The sequence below is a fragment of the Oncorhynchus tshawytscha genome, unplaced genomic scaffold (assembly GCF_018296145.1).
Source record: "Oncorhynchus tshawytscha isolate Ot180627B unplaced genomic scaffold, Otsh_v2.0 Un_contig_2685_pilon_pilon, whole genome shotgun sequence".
Lineage (NCBI taxonomy): Eukaryota > Metazoa > Chordata > Actinopteri > Salmoniformes > Salmonidae > Oncorhynchus > Oncorhynchus tshawytscha.
Genome location: NW_024609087.1, coordinates 72,501 through 83,585, shown reverse-complemented (window position 1 = coordinate 83,585; position 11,085 = coordinate 72,501). Strand labels below are relative to the sequence as shown.

Sequence of the window (11,085 nt, the reverse complement as noted above, 5' to 3'; positions counted from 1 at the left end):
ATATCTCCCCATGATATTATAGCACTTAATGAGGTCTAACACAGTAAATTACAGACAGTATATCTCCCCATGATATTATAGCACTTAATGAGGTCTAACACAGTAAATTACAGACCTACAGACAGTATATCTCCCATGATATTATAGCACTTAATGAGGTCTAACACAGTAAATTACAGACAGTATATCTCCCCATGATATCATAGCACTTAATGAGGTCTAACACAGTAAATTACAGACAGTATATCTCCCCATGATATTATAGCACTTAATGAGGTCTAACACAGTAAATTACAGACAGTATATCTCCCCATGATATTATAGCACTTAATGAGGTCTAACACAGTAAATTACAGACCTACAGACAGTATATCTCCCCATGATATTATAGCACTTAATGAGGTCTAACACAGTAAATTACAGACATACAGACAGTATATCTACCTAGCTGTGTTGAATCTGGATGTGTGTGGAAATGTGTGTGTATGTTTGTGTGTGTGTGTGTGTGTGTGTGAGAGATTATGCGAGTGTGTGTTCTTGTCCATGCGTTTACCTCTAGACATTGTGTGTGTGTGTGTGTGTGTGTGTGTGTTTACATTGTGTGTGTCTTATACTAACTCCCTTATTCAAGGATCCACAATTTGCTGAATGGTCTCTGCTCAGGAATAAAACTTGTGTGTCCAAAATGGTACTCTCCTATTGGCCCTGGTCTAAAGTAGTGCACTATATAGGGAATAGGGCTATGGTCTAAAGTAGTGCACTATATAGGGAATAGGGTGCCATAGGGCTCTGGTCTAAAGTAGTGCACTATAATAGGGAATAGGGCTCTGGTCTAAAGTAGTGCTCTATAGGGAATAGGGCTCTGGTCTAAAGTAGTGCTCTATATAGGGAATAGGGCTCTGGTCTAAAGTAGTGCTCTATATAGGGAATAGGGCTCTGGTCTAAAGTAGTGCTCTAAAGTAGTGCTCTATAGGGAATAGGGCTCTGGTCTAAAGTAGTGCACTATATAGGGAATAGGGTGCCATTGGAGAATCAGCCAAGGACTCAGCAGACATACATCTGCTCCAGTATACACAGGCCTCACATGGGGCCCAATCATAACCTGCCATCTGCACATGCTCAGTCTCTCCAGGCCAGACAGAACACGGCAGATGTCTGCCAGGAGATGGGGAAATTTCCCATAACAACAAACCATTCTTCTGGTGCGTTGCTTTTCTGCTTATTAGGGACGAATCAACCAATCAAATCATGAACAACAAATCAAATTTTACGTCACGGAAATGTAACGAGTTAGCATTGGTCTGGTCAGTTGATATTTGATCCAGGTCTGGTCAGTTGGTCTGGTCATATTTGATCCAGGTCTGGTCAGTAGATATTTGATCCAGGTCTGGTCAGTAGTCAGTTGATATTTGATCCAGGTCTGGTCAGTTGATATTTGATCCAGGTCTGGTCAGTGATATTTGATCCAGGTCTGGTCAGTTGATATTTGATCCAGGTCTGGTCAGTTGATATTTGATCCAGGTCTGGTCAGTATATTTGATCCAGGTCTGGTCAGTTGATATTTGATCCAGGTCTGGTCAGTTGATATTTGATCCAGGTCTGGTCAGTAGTCAGTTGATATTTGATCCAGGTCTGGTCAGTAGTCAGTTGATATTTGATCCAGGTCTGGTCAGTAGTCAGTTGATATTTGATCCAGGTCTGGTCAGTAGTCAGTTGATATTTGATCCAGGTCTGGTCAGTAGTCAGTTGATATTTGATCCAGGTCTGGTCAGTAGTCAGTTGATATTTGATCCAGGTCTGGTCAGTAGTGATATTTGATCCAGGTCTGGTCAGTAGTCAGTTGATATTTGATCCAGGTCTGGTCAGTAGTCAGTTGATATTTGATCCAGGTCTGGTCAGTTGATATTTGATCCAGGTCTGGTCAGTTGATATTTGATCCAGGTCTGGTCAGTCAGTTGATATTTGATCCAGGTCTGGTCAGTAGTCAGTTGATATTTGATCCAGGTCTGGTCAGTTGATATTTGATCCAGGTCTGGTCAGTAGTCAGTTGATATTTGATTCAGGTCTGGTCAGTAGTCAGTTGATATTTGATCCAGGTCTGGTCAGTTGATATTTGATCCAGGTCTGGTCAGTAGTCAGTTGATATTTAATCCAGGTCTGGTCAGTTGATATTTGATTCAGGTCTGGTCAGTAGTCAGTTGATATTTGACTCAGGTCTGGTCAGTTGATATTGGATTCAGGTCTGGTCAGTTGATATTGGATTCAGGTCTGGTCAGTTGATATTTGATCCAGGTCTGGTCAGTAGTCAGTTGATATTGGATTCAGGTCTGGTCAGTAGTCAGATATTTGATCCAGGTCTGGTCAGTTGATATTTGATCCAGGTCTGGTCAGTAGTCAGTTGATATTTGATCCAGGTCTGGTCAGTAGTCAGATATTTGATCCAGGTCTGGTCAGTTGATATTTGATCCAGGTCTGGTCAGTAGTCTGGTCAGTTGATATTGATCCAGGTCTGGTCAGTTGATATTTGATCCAGGTCTGGTCAGTTCCAGGTCTGGTCATATTTGATCCAGGTCTGGTCAGTTGATATTTGATCCAGGTCTGGTCAGTAGTCAGTTGATATTTGATCCAGGTCTGGTCAGTTGATATTTGATCCAGGTCTGGTCAGTAGTCAGTTGATATTTGACTCAGGTCTGGTCAGTTGATATTTGATAGGTCTGGTCAGTTGATATTTGATCCAGGTCTGGTCAGTTGATATTTGATCCAGGTCTGGTCAGTTGATATTTGATCCAGGTCTGGTCAGTATATTTGATCCAGGTCTGGTCAGTTGATATTTGATCCAGGTCTGGTCAGTAGTCAGTTGATATTTGATCCAGGTCTGGTCAGTTGATATTTGATCCAGGTCTGGTCAGTAGTCAGATATTTGATCCAGGTCTGGTCAGTTGATATTTGATCCAGGTCTGGTCAGTTGATATTTGATCCAGGTCTGGTCAGTTGATATTTGATCCAGGTCTGGTCAGTAGTCAGTTGATATTTGATCCAGGTCTGGTCAGTTGATATTTGATCCAGGTCTGGTCAGTAGTCAGTTGATATTTGATCCAGGTCTGGTCAGTTGATATTTGATCCAGGTCTGGTCAGTTGATATTTGATCCAGGTCTGGTCAGTTGATATTTGATCCAGGTCTGGTCAGTTGATATATTGATCCAGGTCTGGTCAGTAGTCACTGATATTTGATCCAGGTCTGGTCAGTTGATATTTGATCCAGGTCTGGTCAGTTGATATTTGATCCAGGTCTGGTCAGTAGTCAGTTGATATTTGATCCAGGTCTGGTCAGTAGTCAGTTGATATTTGATCCAGGTCTGGTCAGTTGATATTTGATCCAGGTCTGGTCAGTTGATATTTGATCCAGGTCTGGTCAGTTGATATTTGATCCAGGTCTGGTCAGTAGTCAGTTGATATTTGATCCAGGTCTGGTCAGTTGATATTTGATCCAGGTCTGGTCAGTTGATATTTGATCCAGGTCTGGTCAGTAGTCAGTTGATATTTGATCCAGGTCTGGTCAGTTGATATTTAATCCAGGTCTGGTCAGTAGTCAGTTGATATTTGACTCAGGTCTGGTCAGTTGATATTTGATCCAGGTCTGGTCAGTTGATATTTGATCCAGGTCTGGTCAGTAGATATTTGATCCAGGTCTGGTCAGTAGATATTTGATCCAGGTCTGGTCAGTAGATATTTGATCCAGGTCTGGTCAGTAGTCAGTTGATATTTGATCCAGGTCTGGTCAGTAGTCAGTTGATATTTGATCCAGGTCTGGTCAGTAGTCAGTTGATATTTGATCCAGGTCTGGTCAGTAGATATTTGATCCAGGTCTGGTCAGTTGATATTTGATCCAGGTCTGGTCAGTAGTCAGTTGATATTTGATCCAGGTCTGGTCAGTAGTCAGTTGATATTTGATCCAGGTCTGGTCAGTAGTCAGTTGATATTTGATCCAGGTCTGGTCAGTTGATATTTGATCCAGGTCTGGTCAGTAGTCAGTTGATATTTGATCCAGGTCTGGTCAGTAGTCAGTTGATATTTGATCCAGGTCTGGTCAGTAGTCAGTTGATATTTGATCCAGGTCTGGTCAGTAGTCAGTTGATATTTGATCCAGGTCTGGTCAGTAGTCAGTTGATATTTAATCCAGGTCTGGTCAGTTGATATTTGATTCAGGTCTGGTCAGTAGTCAGTTGATATTTGATCCAGGTCTGGTCAGTAGTCAGTTGATATTTGATCCAGGTCTGGTCAGTAGTCAGGTCTGATATTTGATTCAGGTCTGGTCAGTTGATATTGGATTCAGGTCTGGTCAGTTGATATTGATCCAGGTCTGGTCAGTTGATATTTGATCCAGGTCTGGTCAGTAGTCAGTTGATATTTGATCAGGTCTGGTCAGTTGATATTTGATCCAGGTCTGGTCAGTTGATATTTGATCCAGGTCTGGTCAGTAGTCACTTGATATTTGATCCAGGTCTGGTCAGTTGATATTTGATCCAGGTCTGGTCAGTTGATATTTGATCCAGGTCTGGTCAGTTGATATTTGATCCAGGTCTGGTCAGTTGATATTTGATCCAGGTCTGGTCAGTTGATATTTGATCCAGGTCTGGTCAGTATTTTGATCCAGGTCTGGTCAGTTGATATTTGATCCAGGTCTGGTCAGTTGATATTTGATCCAGGTCTGGTCAGTTGATATTTGACTCAGGTCTGGTCAGTTGATATTTGATCCAGGTCTGGTCAGTAGTCAGTTGATATTTGATCCAGGTCTGGTCAGTAGTCAGTTGATATTTGACTCCAGGTCTGGTCAGTAGTCAGGTCTGGTCAGTTGATATTTGATCCAGGTCTGGTCAGTAGTCAGTTGATATTTGATCCAGGTCTGGTCAGTTGATATTTGATTCAGGTCTGGTCAGTAGTCAGTAGATATTTGATCCAGGTCTGGTCAGTTGTCAGCTGATATTTAATCCAGGTCTGGTCAGCTGATATTTAATCCAGGTCTGGTCAGTTGATATTTGATCCAGGTCTGGTCAGTAGTCAGCTGATATTTGATCCAGGTCTGGTCAGTAGTCAGCTGATATTTAATCCAGGTCTGGTCAGTAGTCAGCTGATATTTGATCCAGTTCTGGTCAGTAGTCAGTTGATATTTGATCCAGGTCTGGTCAGTAGTCAGTTGATATTTAATCCAGGTATGGTCAGTTGATATTTAATCCAGGTCTGGTCAGTGGTCGGTCAGTAATGTAACAGTGAAGACATATCTAACAGTAAAAGTCTTGGACAGGACAGGAGGAGTGTGTTGTTTGGAAAAAGGACTTCCCAGAACGTCTGTGATTGTTTTTGTCTCGGAGAACAGAGTGGAGAGACGGAGAGAGTGTACACATGTGTTTGGTCATTTCTCCTCTTCGTTTTGTTCTACTTCCTGTATCACACGGGAACAGCCAATCAGTTCATGCGTTGCAGTAACGATGATGACTAGTGAATAGTCTAGAATCTTCCTCTGTGTTTGGGCTGGTGGTGATGACGACGCCCAGGAGAGATGCAGCCCAACCGGAATACATGTTAGTGTGAGACTGAGCGTTGTCACGACAACAACCTCCACTGTGTTCCTGTGGATTTACACATCACGGTATTAATGCTTAGACTGGACGCATGGTTTCATGGGGAATCCATTACCTACGAAGCTATGACAAAGTGTGTGTCTCACACTCACACGCACACACACACACACACACACACACACACACACACTTTGACACCACTACCCTTTTGACACACATCCCTCAGCAAATTCAGGTCCTTTAGTTTTAGTGTTTTGTGAGTTTTATTGCTGAAAAAAATGCAACTGTTATTGTCGTGTTATTTCCACATCACTGATATACACCCAGCCCAAAGAATGTAACGGAGAAAGAGACTTAATGTATGTATCTTGTTTGACTGTGTCCCAAATGACACCCTATTTCCTATATAGTGCGCTACGTTTTATCCAGAGCTGGTCTAAAGTAGTGCACTATGTGTATGAAACAGGGTGGGACGTAGCCATTCTGCTGTAGAAGAGAAACAGGCTTGTGTAATGAAGTGGTTCAATCATGTTCCATTCAATGGTATGAGAATCGAGTTCTGAAATTCTATGTTCTGATTCTATGATTCCGTTGTTCCGATGTTACTGTAACAAGCAGCTCAGAAACCTTACTTACCAGGTAACTCCACTTACCAGGTAACTCCAACCAGGTAACTCCACTTACCAGGTAACTCCACTTACCAGGTAACTCCAACTAGTTTAATGTACACTTACCAGGTAACTCCACTTACCAGGTAACTCCACTTACCAGGTAACCCCAACTAGTTTAATGTACACTTACCAGGTAACTCCAACTAGTTTAATGTACACTTACCAGGTAACTCCACTTACCAGGTAACCCCAACTAGTTTAATGTACACTTACCAGGTAACCCCAACTAGTTTAATGTACACTTACCAGGTAACTCCAACTAGTTTACTCTACACTTACCAGGTAACCCCAACTAGTTTTAATGTACACTTACCAGGTAACCCCAACTAGTTTAATGTACACTTACCAGGTAACCCCAACTAGTTTAATGTACACTTACCAGGTAACTCCAACTAGTTTACTCTACACTTACCAGGTAACCCCAACTAGTTTTAATGTACACTTACCAGGTAATCCCAACTAGTTTAATGTACACTTACCAGGTAATCCCAACTAGTATACTGTACACTTACCAGGTAACCCCAACTAGTTTTAATGTACACTTACCAGGTAACCCCAACTAGTTTTAATGTACACTTACCAGGTAACCCCAACTAGTATACTCTTCACTTACCAGGTAACCCCAACTAGTTTTAATGTACACTTACCAGGTAACCCCAACTAGTAACCCCAACTAGTTTTAATGTACACTTACCAGGTAACCCAACTAGTTTTAATACTTACCAGGTACACTTTTACCAGGTAATCCCAACTAGGTAATCCCAACTAGATTACTCTACACTTACCAGGTAACTCCAACTAGTTTTAATGTACACTTACCAGGTAATCCCAACTAGTTTTCTCTACCCTTACCAGGTAATCCCAACTAGTATACTGTACACTTACCAGGTAACTCCAACTAGTTTTAATGGGGCTCTGCTGGCATTTCCTCTTCTCTGTCACCAGGTGTCTCCTCCCAACATAGTGTTTCCTGTATTCTAAACCCTTCTCCTCCTGCTCTCCCAAAGCAACATGGAAACAGTATTCTAAACCCTTCTCCTCCTGCTCTCCCTCGGTCAATATGAAAATAAAACCCAATTTACAAATGTATTGTTGGTTGTGTGTTTTTGTCGCTTACTTTACAGGAGCAGTGACGGCCTCCACTGGAACACACACACACACACACACACACACACACACACACACACACACACACACACACACACACACACACAGGAACACACACACACACACACACAGGAACACACACACACACACACACACACACAACACACACACACACTGGAACACACACACACACTGGAACACACACACACAACACACACACACTGGAACACACACACACACACACACAGGAACACACACACACACTGGAACACACACACACACACACTGGAACACACACACACACTGGAACACACACACACACACACACACTGGAACACACACACACTGGAACACACACACACACACACACACACACACACACTGGAACACACACACACACACACACACACACACACACACACACACACACAACACACACACACACACACACACACACACACACACACACACACACACACACACACACACACACACACACTGGAACACACACACACACACACACACACACACACAACACAGGAACACACACACACACTGGAACACACACACACACACACACACACACACACACACATACACACACTGGAACACACACACACACACACACACTGGAACACACACACACACACTGGAACACACACACACTGGAACACACACACACACACACACACACAGGACACTGTCTACCTGGTCTGACTATGTCCTGAGGAGACCCAGGAACACACACACACACCATCACACACACACACACCATACCACCACACACACACACACACCATACCACCACACACACACCACCACACACACACCATACCACCGCACACACACCATACCACCACACAACACCACACACACACACCACACACCATACACCACACACACATACCACCACACACACACCATGAACCACACACACCATACCACACACACACACACACCATACCACCACCACACACACACCATACCACCACACACTGACCACACACACACACCATACCACCACACACACACCATACCACAACACGCACACACCATACCACCACACACACACACCATACCACCACACACCTGACACACACACCATACCACCACACACCTGACACACCATAGTTCCAGTACTTTCTTTATTACAAGCCAACCAACTGTATGAACACATCCTCAGCCTCCAAACCGTTTTTACATGGCTTCATTCATCACATTTACACATGAAGAGTTGGTTTCCAGACAGAGCCTACTCCTGGTTCTATGTTCCCCAGACAGAACCAGGGTTCTAGTTCCCCAGACTGTCTGGGAATCATAGAACCAGGAGTAGGCTCTATGTTTCCCAGACAGAACCAGGAGTAGGCTCTATGTTTCCCAGACAGAGCCTACTCCTGGTTCTATGTTTCCCAGACAGAGTCTACTCCTGGCTTCATTCATCACATACATTCTCTGCATCAAAACCAACGCACACACATACTATTAACATAAAACAAACCTGAAAGCACATAAAGCTAATGTTAATGTATTTACACATGAAGAGTTGGTTCCCCAGACATAGCCTACTCCTGGTTCTATGTTCCCCAGACATAGCCTACTCCTGGTTCTATGTTCCCCAGACATAGCCTACTCCTGGTTCTATGTTCCCCAGACAGAGCCTACTCCTGGTTCTATGTTCCCCAGACATAGCCTACTCCTGGTTCTATGTTCCCCAGACATAGCCTACTCCTGGTTCTATGTTCCCCAGACATAGCCTACTCCTGGTTCTATGTTCCCCAGACATAGCCTACTCCTGGTTCTATGTTCCCCAGACATAGCCTACTCCTGGTTCTATGTTCCCCAGACATAGCCTACTCCTGGTTCTATGTTCCCCAGACAGAGCCTACTCCTGGTTTTATGTTCCGCAGACATAGCCTACTCCTGGTTCTATGTTCCCCAGACATAGCCTACTCCTGGTTCTATGTTTCCCAGACAGAGCCTCTCCTGGTTCTAGTTTTTTTATATAATATCTGAGTGAAAGTGACAAACAAAAGTAATGGGGGCCCCCGGTCGGTAATGAGACCATAATTACTTACAAGTTTAGATAGCTGGCTAGACTCATTTATCAATCGTATTTTTATTTTTTTTGCAGACAAGGTCTACAATGTATTATTCCAGTTCAGGCACAATTTAGATTTTGGCCACTAGATGGCAGCAGTGTATGCAAAAAAATGGGGGACTGATCCAATGAATCATTGCATTTCAGTTCAAAATGCTGTATCAAGTCTGCCCAAATGTGCCTAATTGGTTTATTGATACATTTCATAACTCTGCCCTCTCCTCAAACAATAGCATGGTATTATTTCACTCTAATAGCTACTGTAAATTGGACCGTGCAGTTAGATGACCAGGCATTTAAGCTTTCTGCCCATATCAGATATGTCTATGTCCTGGGAGATGTTCTGATGATGATAGTGTATACTGTATTTTGTCAGAACAGCGGTGTTAGTAGATCTACGTGCTGTATAGATGTGTCAGTCAGCCTATAGCGTATTGGTTCTTTAAACTAACTGCTGTGTCAGTTCATACTGTATTGATACTGTATTGTATATTGCCTCTAATATTGCATTAAATCACCATTTTATTTTCAGTGGGTGATCTCTTTGAACTTCTAAGCATATTCACAATGATATTGCGGCTGGATGCAGATAAGGGGGAAACTTGCTGAATGATCAGAGAAATGATAGTCAAAGCTTTTTCTTTTAGGCTTATTTACAGAAAAATAAATCCTGGATGCTTTGATAGCAATAGACTACAAGACTTCCTGGTCTATCTAAAGTTCTAGAATGCTGAAACCCAATCAGGAATCAGGAAATCAGCTCTTGTGCGTAAGGACGGGGAATAGTAGTGATCTTAATGATTACCGCACCACTTCAAGACTTCCTGGTCTAGCTAAAGTTCTAGGATCCTTGGTGAATGTACAACTTTGGTGTTTTTTTTAATGAATGTAAATCAATCAGGGTTTAGGCCCGGACATCCAATCGGGGTTTAGGCCTGGGCATCCAATCAGGGTTTAGGCCCGGGCATCCAATCAGGGTTTAGGCCCGGACATCCAATCAGGGTTTAGGCCCGGACATCCAATCAGGGTTTAGGCCCGGACATCCAATCAGGGTTTAGGCCCGGACATCCAATCAGGGTTTAGGCCCGGACATCCAATCAGGGTTTAGGCCCGGACAGCCAATCAGGGTTTAGGCCCGGACATCCAATCAGGGTTTAGGCCCGGACATCCAATCAGGGTTTAGGCCCGGACATCCAATCAGGGTTTAGGCCCGGACATCCAATCAGGGTTTAGGCCCGGACATCCAATCAGGGTTTAGGCCCGGACAGCCAATCAGGGTTTAGGCCCGGACAGCCAATCAGGGTTTAGTATTGTGTATTTTATTGTGTATATGAATGTGTAGGTTATTGTGTATTTATGAATGTGGAGGTTATTGTGTAGGTTATTGTGTATTTATGAATGTGGAGGTTATTGTGTATATGAATGTGTAGGTTATTGTGTATATGAATGTGTAGGTTATTGTGTATATGAATGTGTAGGTTATTGTGTAGGTTATTGTGTATATGAATGTGTAGGTTATTGTGTAGGTTATTGTGTATATGAATGTGTAGGTTATTGTGTATATGAATGTGTAGGTTATTGTGTATATGAATGTGTAGGTTATTGTGTATATGAATGTGTAGGTTATTGT

General features: G+C 43.0%; 1 long non-coding RNA gene across 10 annotated transcripts; it reads left to right on the top strand.

The window, feature by feature from the left end:
* Positions 1–4,256: 4,256 nt before the first annotated feature.
* LOC112217128 lies at positions 4,257–7,339 on the top strand. Of its 10 annotated transcripts, none has more exons than XR_006081915.1 (3): positions 4,257–4,289; positions 5,221–6,900; positions 7,006–7,339. It is a non-coding gene; the product is annotated as an uncharacterized LOC112217128 (long non-coding RNA). The 10 variants fall into 10 exon arrangements; XR_006081922.1 differs by lacking the exon at positions 4,257–4,289 and having other exon boundaries at positions 5,026–6,833; positions 6,867–6,900; positions 7,106–7,339; XR_006081918.1 differs by lacking the exon at positions 4,257–4,289 and having other exon boundaries at positions 5,026–6,833; positions 6,867–6,900.
* The last annotated feature ends 3,746 nt before the right edge of the window (positions 7,340–11,085 follow it).